The 14,123-nt window shown below is 35.2% G+C and overlaps 1 protein-coding gene and 1 non-coding gene across 2 annotated transcripts in view; both read left to right on the top strand.

The window, feature by feature from the left end:
• Nucleotides 1-14,123, top strand: part of LOC138707358 (cell adhesion molecule Dscam2-like) — a 1,214,496-nt gene that overhangs the window by 332,041 nt on the left and 868,332 nt on the right. The window lies entirely within an intron of this gene.
• Nucleotides 10,933-11,004, top strand: TRNAK-UUU (transfer RNA lysine (anticodon UUU)). Its single transcript has one exon. It is a non-coding gene; the product is annotated as a tRNA-Lys (tRNA).

Below are 14,123 nucleotides of genomic sequence, written 5' to 3' on the forward strand. Positions count from 1 at the left end.
CTCCCTCAATATAGTCGCCGTTGGCCGCTATGCACGTCTGCCAACTTTGGTGTAGCTGCTGGAAGCACCGCTGAAAGATGTTGGCAGGAAGACGCCGTACGGCTTCTCTTGTGGCAGTCATGATCTTTTCGGCCGCATAAAAATTACGCCCTCGTAGGATTGATTTCACGAGGGGAAAGAGAAAAAAAATCGCATGGTGCGAGATCAGGTGAGTACGGAAGGTGTGGCAAAACAGCGACCTGTTGCCTTGCAAGTTCTTCTTGGACAAGGATGGAGCGATGTGCAGGGGCGTTGTCGTGTAGCAACAGCCAATTCTTCCTATGCCAAAGCTCAGGACGCTTACGACGAATTGAGTTGCTTAAACGGCCAAGAATCACTTTGTAGAGGATCTTGTCTACAGTTGCACCTTGTGGGATGAATTCTATGTGAACAATTCCATTTGAATAAAAAAAACTGTTAAAGCATCACCTTGCCTTTTGACCTGTCTTGTTGCGGATTTTTCTGTCGTGGAAATAATGGCGTTTTTCAGGTGGCGGATTGTCGCTTCAGTTGCGGATCGTAAAGGAAACACCATGTTTCGTCTCCAGTTATGATCGGTTATAGCAGTTTCGCCTAATTTCTGACAGAACGTGACGTTTGCCCGTTGCTCAAACTGCAACATACTCGAGTTCCGACGCGCGCATTCAAATCACCGTCACAACAAAGACCGTAGTTCTGCTTACAGTGCATGCACTCAACTGTCTCTTGTTGGGTCGAGAGACTAACTGACAAGGTATCATACCATGGCGCCACCTATGAGCTATAATGCACCACAACGCCACTATGCGCTCAGTATTAGAACTTAATGACTGTACCACGTATAACTACTGCAAAGCAATTGCCATTGTATAGTTACAGCCTGTTTATACGTCCATAGCTTATTCACGGTTTATTAGTAACGTTTTCTGTCTCAACTCTTCATAAGTCTCGTATAAAAACTATACACTGTTTATTAGTAAGACTGTAAGTTTATAAATCACGAACTGTATGCTTAAAGACAATCCTGGTGGAACTCACAGAGGTGATACATTGGTGTGGTGCATTTTGTGTTCATTATCTGCGCACCGTGATGCTGTGCGTGCGGTTCCTTGGGACCGATCGAGCGTACTAGTGCCCGCCGGCCACAGTCGTCGCTGTAATTGAGACGAATAGCGCTGTCATCTATGGCTCGCAACTTTCTCCTTTTTCCCCCATCCCCAAACTCATTTATTACAATGATGCCTCTGCATTGTTACAGCAGGATAACGTGTTTATGGCTCGTGTTAATTATACAAGGAAGAAACGTGCGATGCACGCTTAAAGGAACCAATTTCGATTAAATTCTATATAAAGATAAACGTTGCTGTGTTCCGTAATTTCCGACAGACATCGCAGATCCTTTAATGTCTTGGAGGCAGGTTTGTTTACAGATCTGGAGTTGCGCTCGGGCGGGGGTTCGATTCCTGCTTGGGTTGATTATCTGGTTGGGTTCTTTCCGAGGTTTCCCCCAAAATTAAGGCGAATATAATGTAATCTATGGCGAATCCTCGGCCTCATCTCGCTAAATACCATCTCGCAATCACCAATTTCATCCCCCCTAAGTAATCAGCGTCGTTAAACAGCCAAGTAAAAATGTCTTGGAGATGAGTAGGGCTAGGATTTTGACGAAATTGCATCTTTTTTCTAGTAAGCCAGAAACATAGCCGTTTTAGTATTTATATGTTATGTGATAAACTGAGTGTTTTCAGACATATTTGTTAGGACATTTTTTTTGCATTTTTTGCCTGTTTCAACTAATAAGAACATCTTTTCTGTTATTCAGACTTTTTGAGGCATTTTCATTTAATTTTGGCCACAAATCCCCATTATTAATATAAAATAATGTTTATTTCCTTTGATATTTTGTCTACCTATTTTGTCCATTAATACCCTTTATTTTTTACTTGGTTATTTAACGACGCTGTACCAACTACGAGGTTATTTAGCGTCGATGGAGTTGGTGATAGTGATATGATATTTGGCGAGATGAGGCCGAAGATTCGCCATAGGTTACCTGACATTTGCCTTACGGTTGGAAAAAACCTCGAAAAAAAGTCAACAGATATTCAGCCCAAGCGGGAATCGAACACGCGCCCGAGCGCAACTCCGGATCGGCAGGAAAGCACCTTAACCGACCGAGCTACGCCGGTGGCTAATACCCATTATTTTGTATAATATTTAAATCGTTTTTCTACACAAATACTGCACTTTTAACGTAGTACACCCCATGTAATGGATCAGTCCAACCATCTCTTCAATATAGACTCCTCTATACTTGTCAATTCCGTATAAGAGTGACCTTGTGAAGGGCTACATGGAAACTACATCAGGTAAAATAATTAATTAAAGTGTACCACTTAGATAAAAAATATGTAAAATTAAATAAACTTAAATGTTGGTACTAGAATTTAATTTAATTACTAGTCTCAATATTAAGTAGCACAAAACTCCTTTCTCTACTGAGCCAATTTTAGAATGTAAGATCAATTTTTAGGGCATTTTTAAGAGCAACTTTAAAGATTTTTAGGTCATAAATGCATTGTTTTTAGGACATTTTTTTATGGTTTTTAGGTCATCAAAATCCTAGCCCTAGGGATGGGAATCCCCTCCATTGTCAACTATCTTTAATGGCACTGTTTCTGTTCCCTGTTCTAAACTTTCGCGAATTTGCCTTCTCGAAACTATATTTTTAGATGTTCAAAACACTCCATGCGCATGCAGTTTTCAACAAATTCAATTAAAACATTCGTACGTTTCCATGCATACATTATCTGGCATATCTACAGGGTGATTCAGGACCTCTAAAACAAAATGTGGGATCTCGCACTGAAGATCATTTTTCGTAAAACAACCCATGTTCTCCGATACCTCATTTACGAGCTAAGCGACATGGAAAAAAAAGACAGGTTTTAGTGAGCAAGTCTATTCTTTTTTTAGATAAAGCTCCCTGTGAAGCAGACTGGAATAATTTCAATGGTAAAATTGTTCCGGGGCCGAGTATCGATCCCGGGACCTCTAGTTGAAAAGATCGAGGGAAATAATTAGGCATATCGAAATGAAGGAAGAATAAAGAAATAACACAGACAGAAAAAGAGAGAGAGAAACAATCAAATAACTTAAAGGCAAAATTAGAAGGATCGAAAGAAATAATTAGCAGATAGCTAAAAGGAAGAAAAAGAAAAAAAGACAGAAGGGAGAGAGAGAGAGAGAGAGAGAGAGAGAAAGCAAGAAATAAAGAAAGAAAAAAAACAAACAAACAAAGGCACAGATAAAGAAAGAAAGAAAGAAACAGATAAAGAAAGAAAGAAATGAATAGATAAAGAAAGAAAGGAACAGAGTAAGAAAGAAAAAAGAAAGAAAGACGGGAACAAATAAGAAAGAAAGAAACATAAAGAAAGAAAGAAAGGAATAGATAAAGAAAGAAGGGAACAAATAAGAAAGAAAGAAACACAAAGAAAGAAAGAAAGAAGGAAAGAAGGAAAGAAACGAACAGATAAAGAAAAGAAAAAAGGAAGAGATAAAGAAAGAAAGAAAGAAAGAAGGGAACAGATGAAGAAAGAAAGAAAGAAACGTACAGATAAAGAAAGAAAGTAGCAGATAAAGAAAGAAAGGCACAGATAAAGAAAGAAAGGAACAAATAAAGAAAGAAAGGAACAGATAAAGAAAGAAAAAAGGAACAGTTAAAGAATGAGAGAAAGGAACAGATAAAGAAAGAAAAAAAAGAAGGAACAGATAAAGAAAGATAGAAAGAAAGAAGGAACAGATAAAGAAAGAAAGGAACAGATAAAGAAAGAAACGAACAGATAAAGAAAGAAACGAACAGATAAAGAAAGAAACGAACAGATAAAGAAAGGAAGAGATAAAGAAAGAAAGAAAGAAAGAAGGGAACAGATGAAGAGAGAAAGAAAGAAAGAAACGTACAGATAAAGAAAGAAAGTATCAGATAAAGAAAGAAAGGCACAGATAAAGAAAGAAAGGAACAAATAAAGAAAGAAAGGAACAAATAAAGAAAGAAAGGAACAGATAAAGAAAGAAAAAAAGAACAGATAAAGAATGAAAAAAAGAACAGATAAAGAATGAAAAAAGAACAGATAAAGAATGAAAGAAAGGAACAGATAAAGAATGAAAGAAAGAAGGAACAGATAAAGAAAAAAAGAAAGAAAGAAAGGAACCGATGAAGAATGAAAGAAAGAAGGAACAGATAAAGAAAAAAAGAAAGAAAGAAAGGAACAGATAAAGAAAGAAACGCACAGATAAAGAAAGAAAGGAACAGATAAAGACAAACGAACAGATAAGAAAAAGTAACAGATAAAGAAAGAAGGGAACAGATAAAGGAAAAGTAACAGATAAAGAAAGAAAGGAACAGATAAAGAAAGAAACGAACAGATAAAGAAAGAAAGGAACAGATAAAGACAAACGAACAGATAAAGAAAAAGTAACAGATAAAGAAAGAAGGGAACAGATAAAGGAAAAGTAACAGATAAAGAAAGAAAGGAACAGATAAAGACAAACGAACAGATAAGAAAAAGTAACAGATAAAGAAAGAAGGGAACAGATAAAGGAAAAGTAACAGATAAAGAAAGAAAGGAACAGATAAATTAAGAAACGAACAGATAAAGAAAAAGTAACAGATAAAGAAAGAAAGTAACAGATGAAGAAATAAAGGAATAGATAAAGAAAGAAACGAACATATAAAGAAAGAAACGAACAGATAAAGAAAGAAAGAAAGAAACAGATAAAGAAAGAAACAAACAGATAAAGAAAGAAACAAACAGATAAAGAAAGAAAGGAACAGATAAAAAAAGAAACGAACATATAAAGAAAGGTAACAGATAAAGAAAGAAAGGAACAGATAAAGGAAGAATGTAACAGATAAAGAAAGAAACAAACAGATAAAGAAAGAAACGAATAGATAAAGAAAGAAAGGAACAGGGAAAGAAAGAAACAAACAGATAAAGAAAGAAACGAACAGATAAAGAAAGAAAGGAACACATAAAGAAAGAAACAGATAAAGAAAGAAACAAACAGATAAGGAAAGAAAGGAACAGATAAAGAAAGAAAGGAACAGATAAAGAAAGAAACGAACAGATAAAGAAAGAAACGAACAGATATATAAAGAAACAGATAAAGAAAGAAACAAACAGATAAAGAAAGAAAGGAACAGATAAAAAAGAAACGAACAGATAAAGAAAAAGTAACAGATAAAGAAAGAAATGAACAGATAAAGGAAGAATGTAACAGATAAAGAAAGAAACGAACAGAGAAGGAAAGAAACGAACAGATAAAGAAAGAAAGGAACAGATAAAGAAAGAAACGAACAGATAAAGAAAGAAAGGAACTGATAAAGAAAAAAGAAAGAAGGGAACAGATAAAGAAAGAAAGAAAGTAACAGATAAAGAAAGGAAAGAGCAGGTAAGGAAAGAAACGAACAGATAAAGAAAGAAGAAAGAACAGTTAAAGAAAGAAACGAACAGATAAAGAAAAAGTAACAGATAAAGAAAGGAAGGAACAGATAAAGAAAGAAAGAAACAAATAAAAAAAGAAACGAATATATAAAGAAAAAGTAACAGATAAATAAAGAAAGGAATAGATAAAGAAAAAAACGAATAGATAAAGAAAGAAAAAAGAACAGTTAAAGAAAGAAAAGAACTGATAAAGAAAGAAAGAAAGAGATAAAGAAAGAAAGAAAGAAAGAACAGATAAAGAAGGAAAGAAATGAACAGATAAAAATACAAATAACCTAAGAAAGAATTAGAAAAGTCGAAAGAAAGATTTAAAAACATCGAAAGAAATAATTAAGCAGGTCAAAAGAAAGGACGAAAAAATAAATAACACAGACAGAAAGAGAGAGAGAGACAAACAATCAAATAACTTAAAGACGGAATTAGAAAGATCAAAAGAAAGAATTAGAAACATCGAAAGAAAGGAAGAAATAAGAAACAACACAGACTAAGAAAGAAAGAACGGAAGAAATAATTGGAAATATCGAAAGAAGGAAATAAAAAGATCGAAAGAAAGAATTGGGAACTTGGAAGGAAAGAAAGAAAACAGAAATAACACAGACAGAAAGAGAGAAAGATTAAAAGAAAAAAGAAAGAACGAACTTGGAGTAAAGAGGTCGAAATATTGCTAGAATGGACGAAAGAATGTGTAATGAGTAAAACAAAAGAAAGAACATTCCGATGGAAACAAGTAAGAGAATGAAGATGGAAGGAAGAAAGTGCAGGACAGATTGCGATCGTGAACAAGCCTGCCCGCCACGCGTCGCCGTGCCGTCGGCGTGATGACTGATCGTCTGCCTGCTTTGTGTTATCCCGCTGTGTACATCTGGAATTCCATTTTCTTACCAGCTGCTTAAAACTCATAATTCACTTGTGTTGGAGCGCATTCCCCTCTAACGAGGACGCTTCCCCGCTTTTTTCCCAGCCGGAGCTGCAAACTGCTTCCTTGTACTGCAGGCTTACACCACCCGCTTATAGCGAACATCTCTCGGTTTCCATGTCGTCATGCCGCTCTAGAGTTGGGCTCTGCTTTTAACGTGTTACAGGGGTTCAATCCAGACAATTACTTCGACACCTACTACATCATTGCTCGATGCACTTGTTATTCAAGCAACTAATTACTCACGTGAAAAAAATCCGTCATTATAAGCACGATTTCAATGTACTACAATAGTAAATTATGCAACGAGCCTATAATGAAGGCAATTAAGAAGTGAGTGTGGATATTTATGAAACGAGCGCAAGCGAGTTTCATAATTTTCATACGAGCTTCTTAATTACCATTATAGGCGAGTTTCATACGACTTTTTATGCTCGACCATATTTCTAACTTGATATTATTAATTTTTAGGCAATGTCCCGTATGTTGTGAGATGTGCGCAGACGCGAAAGTATTGATTTTTTCCGAGGAACAGATGTCCACATTGACCTTGCTAGGCCATAAGAACCTACAGAGAAAACATTGAAATTAAATTAGACATTGAAAAACGAGATGGCAAATTGAATTTATTTGAATATTATTTACAATTAACGCTAATTATTATAGTAACAGAACATAACCTTCTGCGACAGTATTGGATTTCCATCCTCCGTGACTTTTCGCTAATTCTCTTTCGATTGCATATCCGAGAATAATCGATACTTGCGGTTTTACAACGGTAGAAAGCTGACCTGTCATTGGCTGAACAGTTGTAACCTGAGTCGTCGTTGGCTGAAAGACCTGACCTTTAATGAGTAGGTGTACTTTAATGACCTACATTAAAGGTCTGCTACCAGGTGTATAATTCCTACATTTCGGCAAGGTCGAGCATAAAATATTTTATGCTCGACCATGCCGAAATGTAGAAATTATACACCTGGTAGCAGCCCTTTAATGCACCTCATTAAAGTACACCTACTCATTATAGTTCAGTTGTTCAGCCAATGAGGAATCACCATTGTACCATTATAAAAGCGCAAGTATCGATTATTCTCGGATATGCATTCGAAAGACAACTAGCGAAAAGTCGAGGAGGCTGGAAATCCAATACTGTCGCAGAAGGTTATGTTCTGTTACTATAATAATTAGCGTTAATTGTAAATAATATTCAAATAAATTCAATTTGTCATCTCGTTTTTCAATTCTAAATCAATTTCCAGGTTATATCAAGACTAATGTTCATGTTATTCTCTAGATTATATCAAGGTCAATGACATTCGTTCCTCGGAAAAAATCAATACGTTAGCGTTTGCGCACATCTCACAATTTAGAAGATCACTTCCGCTCTTCACTTAGATAACTATAACATGAATACTTATGAATAATTTCAAGTTAGAAATATGGTCGAGCATAAAAAGTCGTATGAAACTTACCTATAATGGTAATTAAGACGCTCGTATGAAAATTATGAAACTCGCGTCCGCTCGTTTCATAAACAAACATACTCGCGTCTTAATTACTACCATTATAGGCTCTTTGCATAATGTACTAAAAATATGCACTATCGTATGACAGAACATGCACAATGAAGAAATAAAACAGTAAGAATATGCAGTATCAAAATTGATTTCTACATTATGTTGCATTTATATTTTATTTTCAAACAATATACAACTAATTTCTCAAAACTTGCTTCAGTTAAGCTCATATCGTCGTTGTTCCTGCAGTAACTCCTATGAGCAAAATATAACATTATTCAGTAGGAAGAAAAGAACACATTTATTCATCCTATGGCAGCCGTACATAGGAGACTGTGAATTCTTACATTTTCGTAACAAAGAAATATAATTACATAGGCTATAGGAGATTTTATTGAAGAGGTGGAGAAGTTCAAATATCTGGGTGCAACAGTAACAAATATAAATGATACTCGGGAGGAAATTAAACACAGAATAAATATGGTAAAATGCCTGTTATTATTCGGTTGAGAAACTTTTATCATCCAGTCTGCTGTCGAAAAATCTGAAAGTTAGAATATATAAAACAGTTATATTACCGGTTGTTCTGTATGGTTGTGAAACTTGGACTCTCACTCTGAGAGAGGAACATAGGTTAAGGGTGTTTGAGAATAAGGTGCTTAGGAAAATATTTGGGGCTAAGAGGGATTAAGTTACTGCAGGAGAATGGAGAAAGTTACACAACACAGAACTGCACGCATTGTATTCTTCACCTGACATAATTAGGAACATTAAATCCAGACGTTTGAGATGGGCAGGGCATGTAGCACGTATGGGCGAATCCAGAAATGCATATAGAGTGTTAGTTGGGAGGTCGGAGGGAAAAAGATCTTCAGGGAAGTCGAGACGTAGGTGGGAAGATAATATTAAAATGGCTTTGAGGGAGGTGGGATATGATGATAGAGAATGGATTAATCTTGCTCAGGATAGGGACTAATGGCGGGCTTACGTGAGGGCGGCAATGAACCTCCGGGTTCCTTAAAAGCCAGTAAGTAAGTATAGGAGATTTTATTATTTGCGGTATCGCTATTTAAGTTATATAATAGAGCAAAAATTTGAAAATCGAAAAATATGTCACACAGGAGTTATTGCAGGAACAACGACGGTGTTCCTTTTTTATCTGCAGCACGTTCTTGAACAAAGAAAATAACCTTTCTACGTCACAAGAAATGACAGGTGCGTAATTAAAGTGAGGAAATTTGGGATAAATTGACGTCGAATATTAAGTCTTTCGCATTTTCGCATGACCTGTCCCCATCGAGAATCGAACTCGCGACCTTCCGAATTTACATTGTTACATCTTAACCGCGACGCTATCGCGCGTCCCAAAATCCACAATTACTTACGCCTTTATTACAACAATCACGATGAACTACATCACAATCCGTCTTCAGAAATTCCTTTCTCTCAATCCATTTTGAGGCAAGATCTCTTTTTACAGTTGTCAACACTTCACAATTCGACACAAAAATGTAAAACATTACGGTTAGCAAGTATGCTCTTCTGCCATCCTTTCTTTCAATATTTTGACCGCCGGTTTGTAATGAGTGATAGTTTGGGGATGGAAATACCAGTGTAACAAATGGAAGGATTAGTGAAAAATCCAAAGGCTATACAGTGTGTCCCATTTATCTTATGCGCCTATTATAACTTTTTTGTTTGGATAGATATAGGAATTTTTGTTATTGAGAGTTATGTTAGAATGAGGGGCTAACATGAGTGTAGAGATTTGGTGCATGTAACTACATTATGGTAACAAGATACACGTGACGTCATCAATTTTTCAAATAGCACTACGTACTTTAATCATGTTACATTGATTACACACATTAAGACGAGTTAAAAAATGTATCATAATGTCACTTTCCCAATCAATAACAACAAAATGCAAAATGAATGCCATCAGAATGTGCCGTTTGTTGTGGTGCCCCATTCATCTTGTGCCTTTACTTACCTAAAACGAAAGACGACTGACGTCCGTACACGTCGTGTGTTGTGTGTTTGCTGTCTTAACATGTAAACAAACCACAACAACTGTCGACACCACAATCCACTACAGTGGCCTGCACGTTCTCCGTACCTGTCGCCACTAGACTTCTTCCTGTGGGGAACTGCAAAGGACAGTGTGTACCATAACATTCTGATAACACCAGGCGACATGCAGCAACGCATTCGACAGATTTTTTGTGTCAATTCAGCCAGCAACATGCAGGGCAGTCATACTGTCTTTCGGGGAACGCCTTCGAATGTGCATTAATGTGAATGGTCACCATTTTGAACATCTTCTGTGACTCTGAAAGCATAACATTATCATATTGGAAGTACGTTTTTGTTTCGTTTTGTTAATAATAATAATAATAATAATAATAATAATAGTAATAATAATAATAATTTATTTATTTATTTATGTATTTATTTATGTATGTATTTATTTATTTATTTAGAATATTAACGTGCAAAACAACAGCACAAGGCCAATTACAGTTTAGCACGATACAAAACAGAACAAAACAACAAATGATGATGAGAATGAATGACAGAAAATGGCAGTGAGATGAAGTACAAACAATATAATAGTCTACACCAATAATTGATCAAATGCAACAGAGTAGAATAGCATAAATAATTATAAAATTAGTACAATGAGATAATTGAAATAATGGAATAGTCTACATTAATCAATTGACCAAATGCAACAAATAAATGGACAAATAATTATTAAAATTAGATCAATGAGTTAATTAAAAAATGAAGCCTGGAATAATATGAGTATTGTAATGATATGCAATTGACAAGAATTGTATGATACATATCTTAACAAATGGCATTATTAATAATGCTGACATAAAAACTCAATAATAATAATAATAATAATAATAATAATAATAATAATAATACAAGAATTAAATAATTAAATTGGATCAGTGTCTGGTAGAGTTCCCGGGTAGCTCAGTTGGTAGAGCATTCGTACTTTAACCAAAGGTCCCGGGTTCGATACCCGGCCCCGGAACAATTTTTCTCTCGAAATTGTTCAAATCAACTTTACAGGGAGTTATACCTGAAAGCTTGATTTGCAAGAATTAAATATTTGCAAAAGAATTTAACACAGGAATTCTGATACACGGAAATTCAAAGAAATTATGAGCACTTCAGTATAGGGGAAATAACAACTTAAAACTGTGCGTTCGAGAAAAATCGGTATCCAATCAATTTCACCGAAATAAAATAATAAATGCCCGATGGGAAATACAGAGCGCTGAGTGGATATTAAACACACATGTTTGTTTGTGATTGTATGCGGTCTGCTAGGAGAGGAATGGTAAACTGGGAAATAATAGAGTCAATTATTCTATTTCACAACTAGTGTTCATTTATGCTCGTACTGAATCTGATAGTGCTGCCAGAAAATTATTTCAAGATAAATTCCTAGCTCTCCAGTTTCAGATCATTTTATGATTCATATCTTGGTTAATACATTTCGTGAAACGTGAAATGTTCACGATAAGGAACGAAAAAGGAAACGTAAATTGGTCACAGAAGAAACCCTGGATGACACTGGACATTGGATGAAATATTCTCCTAAATTCTTTTTGGTGTCTTTCTAACTGTAAGGAAAATTGAATTTCCGAAACATTCTCATGGGAACTATGAAGTCATATAACGTAAAATCGTATAAAATTACATTTCTACAAGAACGCAAATCGGGTGATCTAGTCCTTACGAGTAGATTTTGTGAACGGATTTTGAGTGAAGTGCATAAAGGAGGAATTGATTCTAATCTCATTGTGCAAAGCATATTTTATATTACCCTCTTCTTTATCTTTTCAGATAGTACCGTAAAGAATTGGCAATTTGAAATGTTGGCAAACAAAGAAACAATTGGTAGGGAGGTGATAAAAACAGAAGAAAGTATGTAAAGATTAGAAGAAATAAAGTACTCTAATAAAATAAATAAATACTAATTGACTTATTAAAATTCTGTTTCACTAATGTTACCGTCACCAAAATGTTTGAACGGAGCCGCCACTTTCAGTGAACTATCTATGCGGAAAACAAATTACGATCACAAAGCATGTTTTATAGTACCGTAAAGAATTTGCAGTTTGAAATGTTGGCAAAGAAAGAAACAAATTCCATGATAGTGATAAAAAAAAACAAATGCTATGGAAGCGATAAAATTTAACAAATGTTAGGGAAGGGATAAAATCGTGCAATAAGCAGCCATGATTGATTGAAATACGTCCTTTCGTGCCGTTTTATTGGTCAAAAGTAGTATGACGTAGTAAAAGTGTAATAATCAACAGTAATCTCACTAGAGGTTTTGATTTATCTAGAGAAAATCAAAACTCGAGTGGGATTTAATTAACTATTACACGATTAGAAGAAAGTATACAAAGATTAGAAGTAACGAAGTACTCCAATACAATAAAATATTAATTGACTTACGAAAATACAACTGTCTTCAATTAATGTATTATTTACCATCTCAACATTACAAATATTACTCTAGATGCATGCTAGATGGCAGTGGTGTGTTATAATAATGTGATGTTGTCAGGTGTGCCAACTATAGAATCTCCATTGAACTCTGTAGACGGTTACTAGTCAAGAAGGCTTTGTTGATTCAATTTCATTTTTATTAAAACAGCTGCATTCCACTTCAATTATCCGCATCCCAGTAATCAACGTCACTTTGCAGATGATTTTCAATAAATCTTAGTATTAAACAATCTCTGACTATCCATAATATCATATAGCAGAAGCTATAACATAACCTAAATAATATAAACAAATGTTGGAAAATTTTTAATTAGGGATGATGAAATAACCAAGAAAAGTTTTAATTAACGATGATGATATAATAAACAAACATGAATAATTTTAAAAGAAACAACTTATTGGAAGTACAATTTTCAAATTTGAATGTTTTAGTGGTTGGTGTTAGTGTTTTATATTAGACGTGTGCGTAAAAGAAGTGCAACTCGTTGATATACATGGTGTATTCCTCAACTTATTCAGGATTTCCGAATGGTGCTCTTCATTTATTTGTAAATAGGATTTCAGGGAAGATGTATAGGTATGACCAGTGATCTTTATTAATTCTTGATCTTGAATGCCAATGCAAGTCATATTTGAAACTGCTGTGCATCGACTAGAGTGTTTTGTAATTTTCTGTTTTTTTTTTTTTTTTTTGACGTCCAGACCAGGCGCAGTTTGAAATGTTGCAAACAAAGAAACAAATGCTAGAGACGCGATAAAATTAAACAATTCCTAGGGCCGCGAAAAAATTGTGCGATAAGCGGCCATGATTGGTTGAAATATGTCCTTTATGCCGTTTTATTAGTCAAAAGTAGTATGACGTAGTAAAAGTGTCATAATCAAATTAATCTCCCTCTTTTATCCCCACTGATATGTAAGTTAGATAAAAGGACAAGTTAAGCAAGCTGGTTTAGGAAGTAAAAATGTATTCAAGTTTCCAATAAATAAGCGGATTAGAAACGATATAACGTAATTGACATTGACTCCAAAACTCTTTATTGTTTTTTTCTTATTTTATTGGGTTATTTTACGGCATCAACATCTAGGTTATTCAGCGTCTGAATGAAATGAAGGTGATAATACCGGTGAAATGAGTTCGGGGTCCAGCAGCGAAAGTTACCCAGCATTTGCTCGTATTGGGTTGAGGGAAAACCCCGGACAAAACCTCAACTAGGTAACTTGCCCCGACCGGGATTCGAACCCGGGCCACCTGGTTTCACCGCCAGACGCGCTGACCGTTACTCCACAGGTGTGAACTTTATTGTTTATTGAATTAGGCCTATATGTAGGATATTTATTTCCCTATTACAGGCCTAAAGTATGGATAATAAATTCTATTTGCAAGCAACAGGGTGTAGCAGACCGTGTCAGAAATTACAGAATATCATATTGTTATAAACAGTGCAGGTGACCTGTTTCTTGAGCATTAACTGCAATAATTACATCCAGCTTTGGATCAAAGTATCTCTTACCCCCATTCGATTGCTGGATGTTCGCCGCAATAATCCCGTAATTATTTGCGTTAGCGTGATAATTCCTTCTATAGTTTCATCATTGTTATGCCTCTATCACGCCCTCATGTTCGCAGGT

This window comes from Periplaneta americana, chromosome 10 (assembly GCF_040183065.1).
Source record: "Periplaneta americana isolate PAMFEO1 chromosome 10, P.americana_PAMFEO1_priV1, whole genome shotgun sequence".
Classification (NCBI taxonomy): domain Eukaryota; kingdom Metazoa; phylum Arthropoda; class Insecta; order Blattodea; family Blattidae; genus Periplaneta; species Periplaneta americana.